The 18,010-nt window shown below is 42.2% G+C and overlaps 14 non-coding genes and 10 pseudogenes across 14 annotated transcripts; all 24 read right to left on the bottom strand.

Moving 5' to 3' along the window:
- Window positions 1-4,796: 4,796 nt before the first annotated feature.
- Window positions 4,797-4,915, bottom strand: LOC132961665 (5S ribosomal RNA). The gene has a single exon (XR_009667972.1). It is a non-coding gene; the product is annotated as a 5S ribosomal RNA (ribosomal RNA).
- Window positions 4,916-5,037: 122 nt separating this feature from the next.
- On the bottom strand, window positions 5,038-5,156 carry LOC132962368 (5S ribosomal RNA). The gene has a single exon (XR_009668340.1). It is a non-coding gene; the product is annotated as a 5S ribosomal RNA (ribosomal RNA).
- Window positions 5,157-5,277: 121 nt separating this feature from the next.
- On the bottom strand, window positions 5,278-5,396 carry LOC132962148 (5S ribosomal RNA). Its single transcript, XR_009668128.1, has one exon. It is a non-coding gene; the product is annotated as a 5S ribosomal RNA (ribosomal RNA).
- Window positions 5,397-5,518: 122 nt separating this feature from the next.
- On the bottom strand, window positions 5,519-5,637 carry LOC132961658 (5S ribosomal RNA; annotated as a pseudogene).
- A 353-nt stretch (window positions 5,638-5,990) lies between these two features.
- On the bottom strand, window positions 5,991-6,109 carry LOC132962218 (5S ribosomal RNA). Its single transcript, XR_009668194.1, has one exon. It is a non-coding gene; the product is annotated as a 5S ribosomal RNA (ribosomal RNA).
- A 119-nt stretch (window positions 6,110-6,228) lies between these two features.
- Window positions 6,229-6,337, bottom strand: LOC132961749 (5S ribosomal RNA; annotated as a pseudogene).
- Window positions 6,338-12,622: 6,285 nt separating this feature from the next.
- On the bottom strand, window positions 12,623-12,741 carry LOC132962086 (5S ribosomal RNA). Its single transcript, XR_009668070.1, has one exon. It is a non-coding gene; the product is annotated as a 5S ribosomal RNA (ribosomal RNA).
- Window positions 12,742-12,863: 122 nt separating this feature from the next.
- LOC132962273 (5S ribosomal RNA) lies at window positions 12,864-12,982 on the bottom strand. Its single transcript, XR_009668247.1, has one exon. It is a non-coding gene; the product is annotated as a 5S ribosomal RNA (ribosomal RNA).
- Window positions 12,983-13,103: 121 nt separating this feature from the next.
- Window positions 13,104-13,222, bottom strand: LOC132961676 (5S ribosomal RNA; annotated as a pseudogene).
- A 123-nt stretch (window positions 13,223-13,345) lies between these two features.
- LOC132962205 (5S ribosomal RNA) lies at window positions 13,346-13,464 on the bottom strand. Its single transcript, XR_009668182.1, has one exon. It is a non-coding gene; the product is annotated as a 5S ribosomal RNA (ribosomal RNA).
- Window positions 13,465-13,583: 119 nt separating this feature from the next.
- On the bottom strand, window positions 13,584-13,702 carry LOC132962365 (5S ribosomal RNA). The gene has a single exon (XR_009668337.1). It is a non-coding gene; the product is annotated as a 5S ribosomal RNA (ribosomal RNA).
- A 354-nt stretch (window positions 13,703-14,056) lies between these two features.
- LOC132961875 (5S ribosomal RNA) lies at window positions 14,057-14,176 on the bottom strand (annotated as a pseudogene).
- A 122-nt stretch (window positions 14,177-14,298) lies between these two features.
- On the bottom strand, window positions 14,299-14,418 carry LOC132961794 (5S ribosomal RNA; annotated as a pseudogene).
- Window positions 14,419-14,540: 122 nt separating this feature from the next.
- LOC132961714 (5S ribosomal RNA) lies at window positions 14,541-14,659 on the bottom strand (annotated as a pseudogene).
- A 353-nt stretch (window positions 14,660-15,012) lies between these two features.
- On the bottom strand, window positions 15,013-15,131 carry LOC132962204 (5S ribosomal RNA). The gene has a single exon (XR_009668181.1). It is a non-coding gene; the product is annotated as a 5S ribosomal RNA (ribosomal RNA).
- Window positions 15,132-15,250: 119 nt separating this feature from the next.
- LOC132962364 (5S ribosomal RNA) lies at window positions 15,251-15,369 on the bottom strand. The gene has a single exon (XR_009668336.1). It is a non-coding gene; the product is annotated as a 5S ribosomal RNA (ribosomal RNA).
- Window positions 15,370-15,723: 354 nt separating this feature from the next.
- Window positions 15,724-15,843, bottom strand: LOC132961874 (5S ribosomal RNA; annotated as a pseudogene).
- Window positions 15,844-15,965: 122 nt separating this feature from the next.
- LOC132961793 (5S ribosomal RNA) lies at window positions 15,966-16,085 on the bottom strand (annotated as a pseudogene).
- Window positions 16,086-16,207: 122 nt separating this feature from the next.
- LOC132961713 (5S ribosomal RNA) lies at window positions 16,208-16,326 on the bottom strand (annotated as a pseudogene).
- A 354-nt stretch (window positions 16,327-16,680) lies between these two features.
- On the bottom strand, window positions 16,681-16,799 carry LOC132962269 (5S ribosomal RNA). The gene has a single exon (XR_009668244.1). It is a non-coding gene; the product is annotated as a 5S ribosomal RNA (ribosomal RNA).
- A 354-nt stretch (window positions 16,800-17,153) lies between these two features.
- Window positions 17,154-17,272, bottom strand: LOC132962267 (5S ribosomal RNA). The gene has a single exon (XR_009668242.1). It is a non-coding gene; the product is annotated as a 5S ribosomal RNA (ribosomal RNA).
- Window positions 17,273-17,393: 121 nt separating this feature from the next.
- Window positions 17,394-17,502, bottom strand: LOC132961987 (5S ribosomal RNA; annotated as a pseudogene).
- A 120-nt stretch (window positions 17,503-17,622) lies between these two features.
- On the bottom strand, window positions 17,623-17,741 carry LOC132962262 (5S ribosomal RNA). Its single transcript, XR_009668237.1, has one exon. It is a non-coding gene; the product is annotated as a 5S ribosomal RNA (ribosomal RNA).
- A 122-nt stretch (window positions 17,742-17,863) lies between these two features.
- On the bottom strand, window positions 17,864-17,982 carry LOC132962362 (5S ribosomal RNA). Its single transcript, XR_009668334.1, has one exon. It is a non-coding gene; the product is annotated as a 5S ribosomal RNA (ribosomal RNA).
- Between the last annotated feature and the right edge of the window lie 28 nt (window positions 17,983-18,010).

Here is an 18,010-nt window from a genome sequence, read left to right as displayed (position 1 = left end):
TATCCCGCTTTCGACATAGCTTCACACTTAATTACCCTCTCCCCATTTTTAAAATACGGGCTCGAGAGGAAGGGCAGTCGTAGCACTGACCCTCTCGTTCCGCACTCTGGTACAGTCCAGGATGAAACCTGATACCACGCACTGAGTACTTCCTGGAAAAACCGTGGCAAGTGTTTAAATGAATCTGGGTTATTGATCTGGTACAGGTTGTCCTCGTTGTAGAGTCCAAAACTGCACAGATATTGTTTGAAGTGATTTTTCCAAACTACGTTCCGGTTCTGGTCCATAAATTTGCCTATCAATTTGACTCTTAGTGCTACTTTTTTTGTAAGTAAATCAATCAAAGCTAGCCCCCCCTGATCTTTAGCCCCTATTATTGTTTTGTGAGCTATACTCGCTGCTTTGTTTTTCCAAATAAAGTCCCTAATGGTCTTTGAAATCTCCTTAAAGGCCCAGTCCGGAAGCGTACAAGTACTCAGCGCATGATTCACTTTGGACAACACGAGAGCATTTGTTACGGCTACCCTTCCTCTCAACAATAGACCCCTCGCTTTCCACAAATTCAATGTTTTTTTTAATTTTACCCACCACCTCTTTCCATGTTACATCATCACATTCATTCTCATTTTTCCCCATATTCACTCCCAACACTTTTCTTCTCTCACACACCGTTTTAAATCCCCACTTATTAACTAGATTGGATTCCTTACCTAGTAACATAATTTCTGACTTATTTTCATTTACTTTTGCCCCAGATGCTCTTTCATAAGTTTGTACATGTTTTAATATCAATTCTATATCCTCCTCTCCTTTTACCATTATATTCACGTCATCTGCATACTGTATTATTTTTACGTTTTCCTTACCTATACCTTTTATGTTTACGTCTTCCGATATCAGTGCTGCCAGCGGCTCTGCTACCAAGCTGTACAACAGCGCTGACATCGGACATCCTTGTCTCACTGACCTTGATATTTTAAAAGAATCAGTTAGTTCCCCGTTACATTTTATCTTGCTTTCCGCTCCTGTATACAACATATTTATCCATTCTCTCATTCTCTCCCCGAATCCAAACTTCTCTAACACCTTCCCCATGAACCCGTGATCTACTCTGTCAAAAGCTTTATTTAAATCAATCCCTAGCCATATTCCCCCCTCCCCTTCCATATCCCTGACCGTCTGTTTTATTGAAATGATTGAGTCTGCTATGTCTCTGTTTGGTATACTGTATGATTGTGTTTGTTCTATGATTGTTCCTATTACCTCCCTGATTCTATTGGCTATTGTTTTCGCTATGATTTTGTAGTCTGTGTTGAGTAGGCTGATTGGTCTGTAGTTGTCCAGATTTTTATTGTCCCCCTTGTTTTTGTAAAAAATAGTAACCACCCCTTCCCCTAAACTTTTTGGTATATGTTTCACTTTTTCCATATATTTACTCAATTTGTTCACCAAGGGCACCAGCTGCTCTTTGAAAGCTTGGTAGAATTCCGCAGTTAGGCCATCGCTCCCAGGACTTTTGTTTTTGTTTAACCCCTCTAAAGCACTTCTGATTTCTCCCTCTGTAAACTCACAATCACACCACATTTTATCGTCCTCGCTTAGTTTTTTCTTTAAGGCACCCAAAGCTCTGTTCACACTCACGCTATCACACTCCTGTCTCGAAAACAGGCTTTCATAATAGCCCTTTACTATTTCTAAAATTCCCTTTTTATCTGTCACACTTTTACCTGCTTCATTTAATAATTTGTTTATTTCTGTTCTTTTTTGTTTTTGTTTTTCCAGACCTAAAAAAAAGGCTGTACTCCTCTCCCCCTCATACATATATTGTATTTTACTCCTGATGGCTGCACCCCTACTCTTTTTAAGTTCAATCACTCCCAACTGTTCTTTTAAATGTATGTATTTTTCGACACCTACATTATCTACACTGTCAAGCGATGTTATTTCCTCACTTAGTTGTTTTCTCAAATTCTCTTCCTTTCTATTTTCTCTCCACTTTTTCTCTTTACTATAATTGATACACTTTTTTTTAATTCTGACTTTTACACTATCCCACCACACATTCATATCTTCACTCTCATTCCACTCATATCCCACATCATTCAACAATCTTTCCATACTTTTCACAAACATTCCATCATCCAGCAAGCTTGCATTAAAGCACCATATCCCTCCTTTACGTACATTCGTTTCTTTTCTAAACGTGATTTCTATTCCAGCGTGATCGCTCCACATATTAGTTTTATATTCAACTTCTTTAATCCACCTCACTACCTCGCATGTCACCAAAGCATAATCTATTCTAGATTGTTTTAATCTATTTAGTACAATTTGTCTCCTGGAGAACACCCTCTCCCATGGATGTAGCAATCTCCAAATATCAATGCATTGTTTCGTTATCATTATATCTTTAAGTGTCCCCCTGCTCACATCCCCCTTAAACACATTATTTTTTGACACATCGGTGGGTGTCATCGCCACATTAAAGTCACCGATTATTATACAATTCCTTTCCCACCATTTGCTTATTGCAATGAAGAACGTTTTCCTTTCTTTTTCTCCATTCGGTGCATATATATTTATGATTCTTATATTTTTCGTTTCATACACACAGTCTATTACTATTATTCTTCCTTCTTTGTCTCCATAAACCAAATTTACCCCTGTTACCCGACCCGTTTTGACTAAAACCGCCACTCCTCTCGCCCTCGACGTGCCATTGGAGCAGAAAATATGGCCCACAAAGTCTTTTTTTATGTCTTCCACCAGGGAATCATCCCACCTGGTCTCCTGCAGGCACAAAACGTCATTCTGCAAGGAAAGAATCGCATGTCTTTTTTCTTTGTTCCTTAGTCCATTCACGTTAATCGAAAATAAATTAAAGGCCATTATCATAAAAATAAAAACAAAAAAACGGATTTACAGGGGTTATTGTCAGTCATTATTTGTCCTTACATTTCAATTTTTTCACCAACTTTTTTCGTTGTCCAAGACTTAGTCTTTTTTGCGCACTCGCCAGTTCACCCACATCCATTTCGCTGTCCGTTTCATTGGGACTGGTGCTTTTACCCGTATTATTTAGCGTGATTTTTCTCCCTCCCGCCTGTCCAACACCACTCTCAGGCATCTCCCTCCCCTCTGTGCTCATGCTTACCCCCGGGTCTTCTGCCACGTCCCTTCCGTCTCCTTTTTTCCCTCTCTCGCTCGTTTTTCGCTGCTTCTGCTGTCCTCCCTCTCCAGCCAGCTCCGGCGTCTCCAGCTCGCACTCTGACGCCCGTTCTCCTCCGCTCTCTCTGCTCTGCTCCATTTCTCCGTCACTGTTCTCGTCTTCTCTGATCTCCTTCCTGCTTGCTCCGATCACCTCCTTCTCCTCCGCCTCCTCCTCGTACACCTCCTCCGCCTCGTCTTCATCCTTGTACACCTCCTCCACCTCGTTCTTGCTCTCCTCTCCGTTCTCACACTCACATTCATTTTCTCTTTTTTTACAGTTTATGCATTTTGTGCTGTTTGCGCTGCACTCTCGCGCAAAGTGTCCCTGCACCCCACAGTTGTGGCACATAAATTCTGGACACTCTCTCAGGATGTGTCCCGGCTGGATGCACATCCTGCACACTTTTTGTTGTCTATCATGTATTACTCTAAAGTATTCGTTCCCCATCACAGTGTTAAACTTTGTGGTGTAAGGGAGTGACTATACCTGGTCATTAAATCTGACCCGGACAAACCTCGTTCCGTCAGCTATCATTGTTCCCGGCCACATTCTGCGTTTTATTGGTGATGTCGGTTTCACTCCCCATCCCGTCAGCTTCCAAACTATTTCTTCATCTGTGATATACGCTGGCAGGTTTAAAAAAGACACCACCAGCTCATCATTATTTAGTTCTCTCGCCACGACTCTGGTCTCTCCGATCTTAAATCCATCCAGCAGCCTTTCCTTTCCTTTAATGTTGCTCACCGTCACCTCCAGTTTTTCAGGTCCCAGGGTTCTGCACGCCAGCAGGCCCCCACAGATCATTTTTATGTTGCTCATGACGTAATTTAGAGGAACTTTGTCTCCCACCATTTCAATGTTTAGTGTTAGTTTTCTCTCAAAAGACACTTTTGCTTCCTCTTTTTCTGCTCTCTCGCCACCTCTCCCATTCTCTGCATGCGGAGCAATCAGCCCGCCGCTCCTCTCTCTTCCTCTCTCTCCGTCATCCATTCCGTTCCCTGTTTCATTTGCCGTTTTCATCCGTCCTTTTTGTCCGTCGTTCTTCTCGTTGTCGTTTAATCCATTCCTTTGTTTCAGTGCCATGTTTGTTTGTTCACGTTGTTGTCCGTTCTCTTTTCCTTTTTCCATCTCTCCAGTCCGTGGTCCTGTCATCTTTGTGATCCGTCCGTGTGAGTTTGCTCGCGACATACGAGCAAACATTCACAAAAAACAAAAATTCTTCACAAAATTGTGGAAAAAAAAACAGGAAAAAAAGGTGAAAAGAAAAACGATCCCCCTAACAGTCAGTGACTGCTGGGGGACATTCACTCACAATCTGAGGTATTTAAATAAATCCAAAGCGCATCCAAAAAACAAACAAATTAGTCCAGCTGTCCTGCTCAGTACTGACACGTCAGCTCTCCTTCAGCACCACACAAACTCTGACAGCAAAAGGGGCGTGTTCAGGGTGGTATGGCCGTAAGCCATTATTGTATGCAGAAAGGGGCCTTTTAAAGATGTCATGCCATTGATTCTGGCTGAATTTTTGGACATGTGAATATGTCTCTATATGATAAAAAAAACATATGATCAAAAAAAATTAAAAAGCTTACAGCACCTGGTATTCCCAGGCGGTCTCCCATCCAAGTACTAACCAGGCCCGACCCTGCTTAGCTTCCGAGATCGGACGAGATCGGGCGTGTTAAGGGTGGTATGGCCGTAAGCCATTATTGTGTGCAGAAAGGGGCCTTTTAAAGATGTCATGCCCTTGATTCTGGCTGAATTTTTGGACATGTGAATATGTCTCTATATGATAAAAAAAAACATATGATCAAACAAAATGAAAAAGCTTACAGCACCTGGTATTCCCAGGCGGTCTCCCATCCAAGTACTAACCAGGCCCGACCCTGCTTAGCTTCTGAGATCGGACGAGATTGGGCGTGTTCAGGGTGGTACGGCCGTAAGCCATTATTGTGTGCAGAAAGGGGCCTTTTAAAGATGTCATGCCCTTGATTCTGGCTGAATTTTTGGACATGTGAATATGTCTCTATATGATAAAAAAAAACATATGATCAGAAAAATGAAAAAGCTTACAGCACCTGGTATTCCCAGGCGGTCTCCCATCTAAGTACTAACCAGGCCCGACCCTGCATAGCTTCCGAGATCGGACGAGATCGGGCGTGTTCAGGGTGGTATGGCCGTAAGCCATTATTGTGTGCAGAAAGGGGCCTTTTAAAGATGTCATGCCCTTGATTCTGGCTAAATTTTTGGACATGTGAATATGTCTCTATATGATAAAAAAAAAACATATGATCAAAAAAATGAAAAAGCTTACAGCGTCTGGTATTCCCAGGCGGTCTCCCATCCAAGTACTAACCAGGCACGACCCTACTTAGTTTCCGAGATCGGACGAGATCGGGCGTGTTAAGGGTGGTATGGCCGTAAGCTGTTATTGTGTGCAGAAAGGGGCCTTTTAAAGATGTCATGCCCTTGATTCTGGCTGAATTTTTGGACATGTGAATATGTCTCTATATGATAAAAAAAAAACATAAGATCAAAAAAATGAAAAAGCTTACAGCACCTGGTATTCCCAGGCGGTCTCCCATCCAACTACTAACCAGGCCTGACCCTGCTTTGCTTCTGAGATCGGACGAGTTCAGGGTGGTATGGACGTAAGGCATTATTGTGTGCAGAAAGGGGCCTTTTAAAGATATCATGCCCTTGATTCTGGCTGAATTTTTGGACATGTGAATATGTCTCTATATGATCAAAAAAAAACATATGATCAAAAAAATGAAAAAGCTTACAGCACCTGGTATTCCCAGGCGGTCTCCCATCCAAGTACTAACCAGATCCGACCCTGCTTAGCTTCCGAGATCGGACGAGATCAGGCGTGTTCAGGGTGGTATGGCCGTAAGCCATTATTTTGAGCAGACAGGGGCCTGTTAAAGATGTCATGCCCTTGATTCTGGCTGAATTTTTGGACATGTGAATATGTCTCTAAATGATAAAAAAAAACATGATCAAAAAAATGAAAAAGCTTACAGCACCTGGTATTCCCAGGCGGTCTCCCATCCAAGTACTAACCAGGCCCGACCCTGCTTAGCTTCCAAGATTGGACGAATTCAGGGTGGTTTGGCCGTAAGCCATTATTGTGTGCAGAAAGGGGCCTTTTAAAGATGTCATGCCCTTGATTCTGGCTGAATTTTTGGACATGTGAATATGTCTCTATATGATAAAAAAAAAAACATATGATCAAAAAAATGAAACAGCTTACAGCATTTGGTATTCCACAGGCGGTCTCCCATCCAAGTACTAACGAGGCCCGACCCTGCATAGCTTCCGAGATCGGACGAGATCGGGCGTGTTTTTTTTTTTTCATCTTTTATTATCAAAATTACAAAAACATTTATAATTCTTTCACATCATTTACAACAAATGCTATTACAATACATACATCCTCTAAATTAAACCTCCCCTCTGACGCAAACGGCACCCTAAAAACAATAAAAACATAGCATCAGGAAAAAAAACTCAAACCACCCCTGATACCCCCAACTCATGACAACTCTTCTGAGTCCCTCCCCCAAAGCAAACACCCCTCTGAAAACAAACCACAAAAACATACAAAAACCCCACAGTATTCTCAAAAAACCACTGAGAAAAAAAAAACCACCAAATCAAATCACCCATTTTCCCCATGACCAAAAAAGAAGCCCTCGTACCAAAAAAACAAAAACAAAATAATTTAGACATCCCACATAATTCCCTCCTCATTTACTCTACACACATTCGCACCTTCCACAAACATTCTCACAAACTCACTCTCATTCGCTATGTACAACAATTTAAGATGTGCTTTCCATTCATTCACAAACATTCTCCACACATTCATTTTCTTACTTTCATACAGTGCATAATTCCTTCTGTTAAAAACCGCTTTTCTTGCAAAAGCCAAAATTATATTCATTACATTGTGATTTTTTTGTTTTGTTCCCACCCCCAACAACACCGACAATTCCCACCCCCTTTCATTCCAACACTCATTCTTACTGCATTTCCCCAACATTTCTCTTATTTTTCCCCAAAAATAAACCAATTCCCCACACGTAACAAACAAATGTATTAAATCCTCATCCGTACTTTCACATACACAACACTTTCTTTCATACCTCTCCTTATGGATCTGATGCAGGACGATGCAGGTGAAGATCCTCCTGTGCCTCAGTTTGAAATCTAGGTCAAATATTGCATGTGGTGTATGCGGAATGTTAATGTTCTTCCATATCATGTTGCTTGTTATGTCCGGGTATGTGTCTGTCCATTTTACTTCGGATGTGGGTTTCTGTATTCTATGTGTGATTGCGCACCTATACCAAATTTTTGTAGTGACATCTGTAATGTTGTGTTTCTTCTCCCCTAGGCACAGGGAGATCCCCCCCACATCGTCCTGCATCACTCCCTCCTTCTCTTTGATTAATTTTTCCCATTCGCTCGACAAAGACAATTTTACATTTGCAAACACTCTCTCAATCACATCCTTTCTGCACACACACCCTTTATTTTTTAAACCCCTCACCACCATTTGTAAATCAAAATCCCCCCCACAGTTCAGTAAATCCCTTATTCTAATATATCCCGCTTTCGACATAGCTTCACACTTAATTACCCTCTCCCCATTTTTAAAATACGGGCTCGAGAGGAAGGGCAGTCGTAGCACTGACCCTCTCGTTCCGCACTCTGGTACAGTCCAGGATGAAACCTGATACCACGCACTGAGTACTTCCTGGAAAAACCGTGGCAAGTGTTTAAATGAATCCGGGTTATTGATCTGGTACAGGTTGTCCTCGTTGTAGAGTCCAAAACTGCACAGATATTGTTTGAAGTGGTTTTTCCAAACTACGTTCCGGTTCTGGTCCATAAATTTGCCTATCAATTTGACTCTTAGTGCTACTTTTTTTGTAAGTAAATCAATCAAAGCTAGCCCCCCCTGATCTTTAGCCCCTATTATTGTTTTGTGAGCTATACTCGCTGCTTTGTTTTTCCAAATAAAGTCCCTAATGGTCTTTGAAATCTCCTTAAAGGCCCAGTCCGGAAGCGTACAAGTACTCAGCGCATGATTCACTTTGGACAACACGAGAGCATTTGTTACGGCTACCCTTCCTCTCAACAATAGACCCCTCGCTTTCCACAAATTCAATGTTTTTTTAATTTTACCCACCACCTCTTTCCATGTTACATCATCACATTCATTCTCATTTTTCCCCATATTCACTCCCAACACTTTTCTTCTCTCACACACCGTTTTAAATCCCCACTTATTAACTAGATTGGATTCCTTACCTAGTAACATAATTTCTGACTTATTTTCATTTACTTTTGCCCCAGATGCTCTTTCATAAGTTTGTACATGTTTTAATATCAATTCTATATCCTCCTCTCCTTTTACCATTATATTCGCGTCATCTGCATACTGTATTATTTTTACGTTTTCCTTACCTATACCTTTTATGTTTACGTCTTCCGATATCAGTGCTGCCAGCGGCTCTGCTACCAAGCTGTACAACAGCGCTGACATCGGACATCCTTGTCTCACTGACCTTGATATTTTAAAAGAATCAGTTAGTTCCCCGTTACATTTTATCTTGCTTTCCGCTCCTGTATACAACATATTTATCCATTCTCTCATTCTCTCCCCGAATCCAAACTTCTCTAACACCTTCCCCATGAACCCGTGATCTACTCTGTCAAAAGCTTTATTTAAATCAATCCCTAGCCATATTCCCCCCTCCCCTTCCATATCCCTGACCGTCTGTTTTATTGAAATGATTGAGTCTGCTATGTCTCTGTTTGGTATACTGTATGATTGTGTTTGTTCTATGATTGTTCCTATTACCTCCCTGATTCTATTGGCTATTGTTTTCGCTATGATTTTGTAGTCTGTGTTGAGTAGGCTGATTGGTCTGTAGTTGTCCAGATTTTTATTGTCCCCCTTGTTTTTGTAAAAAATAGTAACCACCCCTTCCCCTAAACTTTTTGGTATATGTTTCACTTTTTCCATATATTTACTCAATTTGTTCACCAAGGGCACCAGCTGCTCTTTGAAAGCTTGGTAGAATTCCGCAGTTAGGCCATCGCTCCCAGGACTTTTGTTTTTGTTTAACCCCTCTAAAGCACTTCTGATTTCTCCCTCTGTAAACTCACAATCACACCACATTTTATCGTCCTCGCTTAGTTTTTTCTTTAAGGCACCCAAAGCTCTGTTCACACTCACGCTATCACACTCCTGTCTCGAAAACAGGCTTTCATAATAGCCCTTTACTATTTCTAAAATTCCCTTTTTATCTGTCACACTTTTACCTGCTTCATTTAATAATTCGTTTATTTCTGTTCTTTTTTGTTTTTGTTTTTCCAGACCTAAAAAAAAGGCTGTACTCCTCTCCCCCTCATACATATATTGTATTTTACTCCTAATGGCTGCACCCCTACTCTTTTTAAGTTCAATCACTCCCAACTGTTCTTTTAAATGTATGTATTTTTCGACATCTACATTATCTACACTGTCAAGCGATGCTATAGTTCCTCACTTAGTTGTTTTCTCAAATTCTCTTCCTTTCTATTTTCTCTCCACTTTTTCTCTTTACTATAATTGATACACTTTTTTTTAATTCTGACTTTTACACTATCCCACCACACATTCATATCTTCACTCTCATTCCACTCATATCCCACATCATTCAACAATCTTTCCATACTTTTCACAAACATTCCATCATCCAGCAAGCTTGCATTAAAGCACCATATCCCTCCTTTACGTACATTCGTTTCTTTTCTAAACGTGATTTCTATTCCAGCGTGATCGCTCCACATATTAGTTTTATATTCAACTTCTTTAATCCACCTCACTACCTCGCATGTCACCAAAGCATAATCTATTCTAGATTGTTTTAATCTATTCAGTACAATTTGTCTCCTGGAGAACACCCTCTCCCATGGATGTAGCAATCTCCAAATATCAATGCATTGTTTCGTTATCATTATATCTTTAAGTGTCCCCCTGCTCACATCCCCCTTAAACACATTATTTTTTGACACATCGGTGGGTGTCATCGCCACATTAAAGTCACCGATTATTATACAATTCCTTTCCCACCATTTGCTTATTGCAATGAAGAATGTTTTCCTTTCTTTTTCTCCATTCGGTGCATATATATTTATGATTCTTATATTTTTCGTTTCATACACACAGTCTATTACTATTATTCTTCCTTCTTTGTCTCCATAAACCAAATTTACCCCTGTTACCCGACCCGTTTTGACTAAAACCGCCACTCCTCTCGCCCTCGACGTGCCATTGGAGCAGAAAATATGGCCCACAAAGTCTTTTTTTATGTCTTCCACCAGGGAATCATCCCACCTGGTCTCCTGCAGGCACAAAACGTCATTCTGCAAGGAAAGAATCGCATGTCTTTTTTCTTTGTTCCTTAGTCCATTCACGTTTATCGAAAATAAATTAAAGGCCATTATCATAAAAATAAAAACAAAAAAAAACGGATTTACAGGGGTTATTGTCAGTCATTATTTGTCCTTACATTTCAATTTTTTCACCAACTTTTTTCGTTGTCCAAGACTTAGTCTTTTTTGCGCACTCGCCAGTTCACTCACATCCATTTCGCTGTCCGTTTCATTGGGACTGGTGCTTTTACCTGTATTATTTAGCGTGATTTTTCTCCCTCCCGCCTGTCCAACACCACTCTCAGGCATCTCCCTCCCCTCTGTGCTCATGCTTACCCCCGGGTCTTCTGCCACGTCCCTTCCGTCTCCTTTTTTCCCTCTCTCGCTCGTTTTTCGCTGCTTCTGCTGTCCTCCCTCTCCAGCCAGCTCCGGCGTCTCCAGCTCGCACTCTGACGCCCGTTCTCCTCCGCTCTCTCCGCTCTGCTCCATTTCTCCGTCACTGTTCTCGTCTTCTCTGATCTCCTTCCTGCTTGCTCCGATCACCTCCTTCTCCTCCGCCTCCTCCTCGTACACCTCCTCCACCTCGTCTTCATCCTCGTACACCTCCTCCACCTCGTTCTTGCTTTCCTCTCCGTTCTCACACTCACATTCATTTTCTCTTTTTTTACAGTTTGTGCATTTTGTGCTGTTCGCGCTGCACTCTCGCGCAAAGTGTCCCTGCACCCCACAGTTGTGGCACATAAATTCTGGACACTCTCTCAGGATGTGTCCCGGCTGGATGCACATCCTGCACACTTTTTGTTGTCTATCATGTATTACTCTAAAGTATTCGTTCCCCATCACAGTGTTAAACTTTGTGGAGTAAGGGAGTGACTGTACCTGGTCATTAAATCTGACCCGGACAAACCTCGTTCCGTCAGCTATCATTGTTCCAGGCCACATTCTGCGTTTTATTGGTGATGTCGGTTTCACTCCCCATCCCGTCAGCTTCCAAACTATTTCTTCATCTGTGATATACGCTGGCAGGTTTAAAAAAGACACCACCAGCTCATCATTATTTAGTTCTCTCGCCACGACTCTGGTCTCTCCGATTTTAAATCCATCCAGCAGCCTTTCCTTTCCTTTAATGTTGCTCACCGTCACCTCCAGTTTTTCAGGTCCCAGGGTTCTGCACGCCAGCAGGCCCCCACAGATCATTTTTATGTTGCTCATGACGTGATTTAGAGGAACTTTGTCTCCCACCATTTCAATGTTTAGTGTTAGTTTTCTCTCAAAAGACACTTTTGCTTCCTCTTTTTCTGCTCTCTCGCCACCTCTCCCATTCTCTGCATGCGGAGCAATCAGCCCGCCGCTCCTCTCTCTTCCTCTCTCTCCGTCATCCATTCCGTTCCCTGTTTCATTTGCCGTTTTCATCCGTCCTTTTTGTCCGTCGTTCTTCTCGTTGTCGTTTAATCCATTCCTTTGTTTCAGTGCCATGTTTGTTTGTTCACGTTGTTGTCCGTTCTCTTTTCCTTTTTCCATCTCTCCAGTCCGTGGTCCTGTCATCTTTGTGATCCGTCCGTGTGAGTTTGCTCGCGACATACGAGCAAACATTCACAAAAAACAAAAATTCTTCACAAAATTGTGGAAAAAAAACAGGAAAAAAAGGTGAAAAGAAAAACGATCCCCCTAACAGTCAGTGACTGCTGGGGGACATTCACTCACAATCTGAGGTATTTAAATAAATCCAAAGCGCATCCAAAAAACAAACAAATTAGTCCAGCTGTCCTGCTCAGTACTGACACGTCAGCTCTCCTTCAGCACCACACAAACTCTGACAACAAAAGGGGCGTGTTCAGGGTGGTATGGCCGTAAGCCATTATTGTGTGCAGAGAGGGGCCTTTTAAAGATGTCATGCCCTTGATTCTGGCTGAATTTTTGGACATGTGAATATGTCTCTATATGATAAAAAAAACATATGATCAAAAAAAATGAAAAAGCTTACAGCACCTGGTATTCCCAGGCGGTCTCCCATCCAAGTACTAACCAGGCCCGACCCTGCTTAGCTTCTGAGATCGGACGAGATCGGGCGTGTTCAGGGTGGTATGGCCGTAAGCCATTATTGTGTGCAAAAAGGGGCCTTTTAAAGATGTCATGCCCTTGATTCTGGCTGAATTTTTGGACATGTGAATATGTCTCTATATGATAAAAAAAAAACATATGATCAAAAAAATGAAAAAGCTTACAGCACCTGGTATTCCCAGGCGGTCTCCCATCCAAGTACTAACCAGGCCCTACCCTGCTTAGCTTCCGAGATCGGACGAGATCAGGCGTGTTCAGGGTTGTATGGCCATAAGCCATTATTGTGTGCAGACAGGGGCCTTTTAAAGATGTCATGCCCTTGATTCTGGCTGAATTTTTGGACATGTGAATATGTCTCTCTATGATAAAAAAAAACATATGATCAAAAAAATGAAAAAGCTTACAGCACCTGGTATTCCTAGGCGGTCTCCCATCCAAGTATTAACCAGGCCCGACCCTGCTTAGTTTCCGAGATCGGACGAGATTGGACGAGTTCAGGGTGGTATGACCGTAAGCCATTATTGTGTGCAGAAAGGGGCCTTTTAAAGATGTCATGCCCTTGATTCTGGTCGATTTTTTGGACATGTGAATATGTCTCTATATGATAAAAAAAAATCATATGATCAAAAAAAATTAAAAAGCTTACAGCACCTGGTATTCCCAGGCGGTCTCCCATCCAAGTACTAACCAGGCCCGACCCTGCTTAGCTTCTGAGATCGAACGAGATCCAGCGTGTTCAGGGTGGTATGGCCGTAAGCCGTTATTGTGTGCAGACAGGGGCCTTTTAAAGATGTCATGCCCTTGATTCTGGCTGAATTTTTGGACATGTGAATATGTCTCTATATGATAAAAAAAAACATGATCAAAAAAATGAAAAAGCTTACAGCACCTGGTATTCCCAGGCGGTCTCCCATCCAAGTACTAACCAGGCCTTACCCTGCTTAGCTTCTGAGATCGAACGAGATCGGGCGTGTTCAGGGTGGTATGGCAGTAAGCCATTATTGTCTGCAGACAGGGGCCTTTTAAAGATGTCATGCCCTTGATTCTGGCTGAATTTTTGGACATGTGAATATGTCTCTATATGATAAAAAAAAAACATATGATCAAAAAAATAAAAAAAGCTTACAGCGTCTGGTATTCCCAGGCGTTCTCCCATCCAAGTACTAACCAGGCCCGACCCTGCTTAGCTTCCAAGATCGGACGAGTTCAGGTTGGTTTGGCCGTAAGCCATTATTGTGTGCAGAAAGGGGCCTTTTAAAGATGTCATGCCCTTGATTCTGGCTGAATTTTTGGACATGTGAATATGTCTCTATATGATAAAAAAAAAACATTTGATCAAAAAAATGAAACAGCTTACAGCATTTGATATTCCACAGGCGGTCTCCCATCCAAGTACTAACGAGGCCCGACCCTGCATAGCTTCCGAGATCGGACGAGATCGGGCTTGTTCAGGGTGGTATGGCCGTAAGCCATTATTGTGTGCAGAAAGGGGCCTTTTAAAGATGTCATGCCCTTGATTCTGGCTGAATTTTTGGACATGTGAATATGTCTCTCTATGATAAAAAAAAAACAAATGATCAAAAAAATGAAACAGCTTACAGCATCTGGTATTCCACAGGCGGTCTCCCATCCAAGTACTAACCAGGCACGACCCTGCTTAGTTTCCGAGATCGGACGAGATCGGACGAGTTCAGGGTGGTATGACCGTAAGCCATTATTGTGTGCAGAAAGGGGCCTTTTAAAGATGTCATGGCCTTGATTCTGGCTGAATTTTTGGACATGTGAATATGTCTCTCTATGATAAAAAAAAAACACATGATCAAAAAAATGAAACAGCTTACAGCACCTGGTATTCCCAGGCGGTCTCCCATCCAAGTACTAACCAGGCACGAACCTGCTTAGTTTCCGAGATCGGACGAAATCGGACGAGTTCAGGGTGGTATGACCGTAAGCCATTATTGTGTGCAGACAGGGGCCTTTTAAAGATGTCATGCCCTTGATTCTGGCTGAATTTTTGGACATGTGAATATGTCTCTATATGATAAAAAAAGAACATATGATCAAAAAAAATGAAAAAGCTTACAGCACCTGGTATTCCCAGGCGGTCTCCCATCCAAGTACTAACCAGGCCAGACGCTGCTTAGCTTCCGAGATCGGACAAGTTCAGGGTGGTATGTCCTTAAGCCATTATTGTGTGCAGAAAGGGGCCTTAAAGATGTCATTCCCTTGATTCTGGCTGAATTTTTGGACATGTGAATATGTCTCTATATGATAAAAAAAAATCATATGATCAAAAAAAATTAAAAAGCTTACAGCACCTGGTATTCCCAGGCGGTCTCCCATCCAAGTACTAACCAGGCCCGACCCTGCTTAGCTTCTGAGATCGAACGAGATCCAGCGTGTTCAGGGTGGTATGGCCGTAAGCCGTTATTGTGTGCAGACAGGGGCCTTTTAAAGATGTCATGCCCTTGATTCTGGCTGAATTTTTGGACATGTGAATATGTCTCTATATGATAAAAAAAAACATGATCAAAAAAATGAAAAAGCTTACAGCACCTGGTATTCCCAGGCGGTCTCCCATCCAAGTACTAACCAGGCCTTACCCTGCTTAGCTTCTGAGATCGAACGAGATCGGGCGTGTTCAGGGTGGTATGGCAGTAAGCCATTATTGTCTGCAGACAGGGGCCTTTTAAAGATGTCATGCCCTTGATTCTGGCTGAATTTTTGGACATGTGAATATGTCTCTATATGATAAAAAAAAAACATATGATCAAAAAAATAAAAAAAGCTTACAGCGTCTGGTATTCCCAGGCGTTCTCCCATCCAAGTACTAACCAGGCCCGACCCTGCTTAGCTTCCAAGATCGGACGAGTTCAGGTTGGTTTGGCCGTAAGCCATTATTGTGTGCAGAAAGGGGCCTTTTAAAGATGTCATGCCCTTGATTCTGGCTGAATTTTTGGACATGTGAATATGTCTCTATATGATAAAAAAAAAACATTTGATCAAAAAAATGAAACAGCTTACAGCATTTGATATTCCACAGGCGGTCTCCCATCCAAGTACTAACGAGGCCCGACCCTGCATAGCTTCCGAGATCGGACGAGATCGGGCTTGTTCAGGGTGGTATGGCCGTAAGCCATTATTGTGTGCAGAAAGGGGCCTTTTAAAGATGTCATGCCCTTGATTCTGGCTGAATTTTTGGACATGTGAATATGTCTCTCTATGATAAAAAAAAAACAAATGATCAAAAAAATGAAACAGCTTACAGCATCTGGTATTCCACAGGCGGTCTCCCATCCAAGTACTAACCAGGCACGACCCTGCTTAGTTTCCGAGATCGGACGAGATCGGACGAGTTCAGGGTGGTATGACCGTAAGCCATTATTGTGTGCAGAAAGGGGCCTTTTAAAGATGTCATGGCCTTGATTCTGGCTGAATTTTTGGACATGTGAATATGTCTCTCTATGATAAAAAAAAAACACATGATCAAAAAAATGAAACAGCTTACAGCACCTGGTATTCCCAGGCGGTCTCCCATCCAAGTACTAACCAGGCACGAACCTGCTTAGTTTCCGAGATCGGACGAAATCGGACGAGTTCAGGGTGGTATGACCGTAAGCCATTATTGTGTGCAGACAGGGGCCTTTTAAAGATGTCATGCCCTTGATTCTGGCTGAATTTTTGGACATGTGAATATGTCTCTATATGATAAAAAAAGAACATATGATCAAAAAAAATGAAAAAGCTTACAGCACCTGGTATTCCCAGGCGGTCTCCCATCCAAGTACTAACCAGGCCAGACGCTGCTTAGCTTCCGAGATCGGACAAGTTCAGGGTGGTATGTCCTTAAGCCATTATTGTGTGCAGAAAGGGGCCTTTTAAAGATCTCATGCCCTTGATTCTGGCTGAATTTTTGGACATGTGAATATGTCTCTATATGATAAAAAAAAAACATATGATCAAAAAAATGAAAAAACTTACAGCACCTGGTATTCCCAGGCGGTCTCCCATCCAAGTACTAACCAGGCCCTACCTTGCTTAGCTTCCGAGATCGGACGAGATCAGGCGTGTTCAGGGTGGTATGGCCATAAGCCATTATTGTGTGCAGACAGGGGCCTTTTAAAGATGTCATGCCCTTGATTCTGGCTGAATTTTTGGACATGTGAATATGTCTCTATATGATAAAAAAAGAACATATGATCAAAAAAAATGAAAAAGCTTACAGCACCTGGTATTCCCAGGCGGTCTCCCATCCAAGTACTAACCAGGCCAGACGCTGCTTAGCTTCCGAGATCGGACAAGTTCAGGGTGGTATGTCCTTAAGCCATTATTGTGTGCAGAAAGGGGCCTTTTAAAGATCTCATGCCCTTGATTCTGGCTGAATTTTTGGACATGTGAATATGTCTCTATATGATAAAAAAAAAACATATGATCAAAAAAATGAAAAAACTTACAGCACCTGGTATTCCCAGGCGGTCTCCCATCCAAGTACTAACCAGGCCCTACCTTGCTTAGCTTCCGAGATCGGACGAGATCAGGCGTGTTCAGGGTGGTATGGCCATAAGCCATTATTGTGTGCAGACAGGGGCCTTTTAAAGATGTCATGCCCTTGATTCTGGCTGAATTTTTGGACATGTGAATATGTCTCTATATGATAAAAAAAAAAATATGATCAAAAAAATGAAAAAGCTTACAGCACCTGGTATTCCCAGGCGGTCTCCCATCTAAGTACTAACCAGGCCCGAACATGCTTAGCTTCCGAGAACGGACCAGTTCAGGGTGGTATGGCCGTAAGCCATTATTGTGTGCAGACAGGGGCCTTTTAAAGATGTCATGCCCTTGATTCTGGCTGAATTTTTGGACATGTGAATATGTCTCTCTATGATAAAAAAAACATATGATCAAAAAAATAAAAAAGCTTACAGCATCTGGTATTCCCAGGCGGTCTCCCATTCAAGTACTAACCAGGCCCGACCCTGCTTAGCTTCCGAGATCGGACGAGATCGGGCGTGTTAAGGGTGGTATGGCCGTAAGCCATTATTGTGTGCAGAGAGGGGCCTTTTAAAGATGTTATGCCCTTGATTCTGGCTGAATTTTTGGACATGTGAATATGTCTCTATATGATAAAAAAAAACATATGATCAAAAAAAATGAAAACGCTTACAGCACCTGGTATTCCCAGGCGGTCTCCCATCCAAGTACTAACCAGGCCCGACCCTGCTTAGCTTCCGAGATCGGACGAGATCGGGCGTGTTCAGGGTGGTATGGCCGTAAGCCATTATTGTATGCAGAAAGGGGCCTTTT

The sequence above is a fragment of the Labrus mixtus genome, unplaced genomic scaffold, assembly GCF_963584025.1.
Source record: "Labrus mixtus unplaced genomic scaffold, fLabMix1.1 SCAFFOLD_56, whole genome shotgun sequence".
Lineage (NCBI taxonomy): Eukaryota > Metazoa > Chordata > Actinopteri > Labriformes > Labridae > Labrus > Labrus mixtus.
This window is presented reverse-complemented; position numbering and strand designations above follow the sequence as displayed.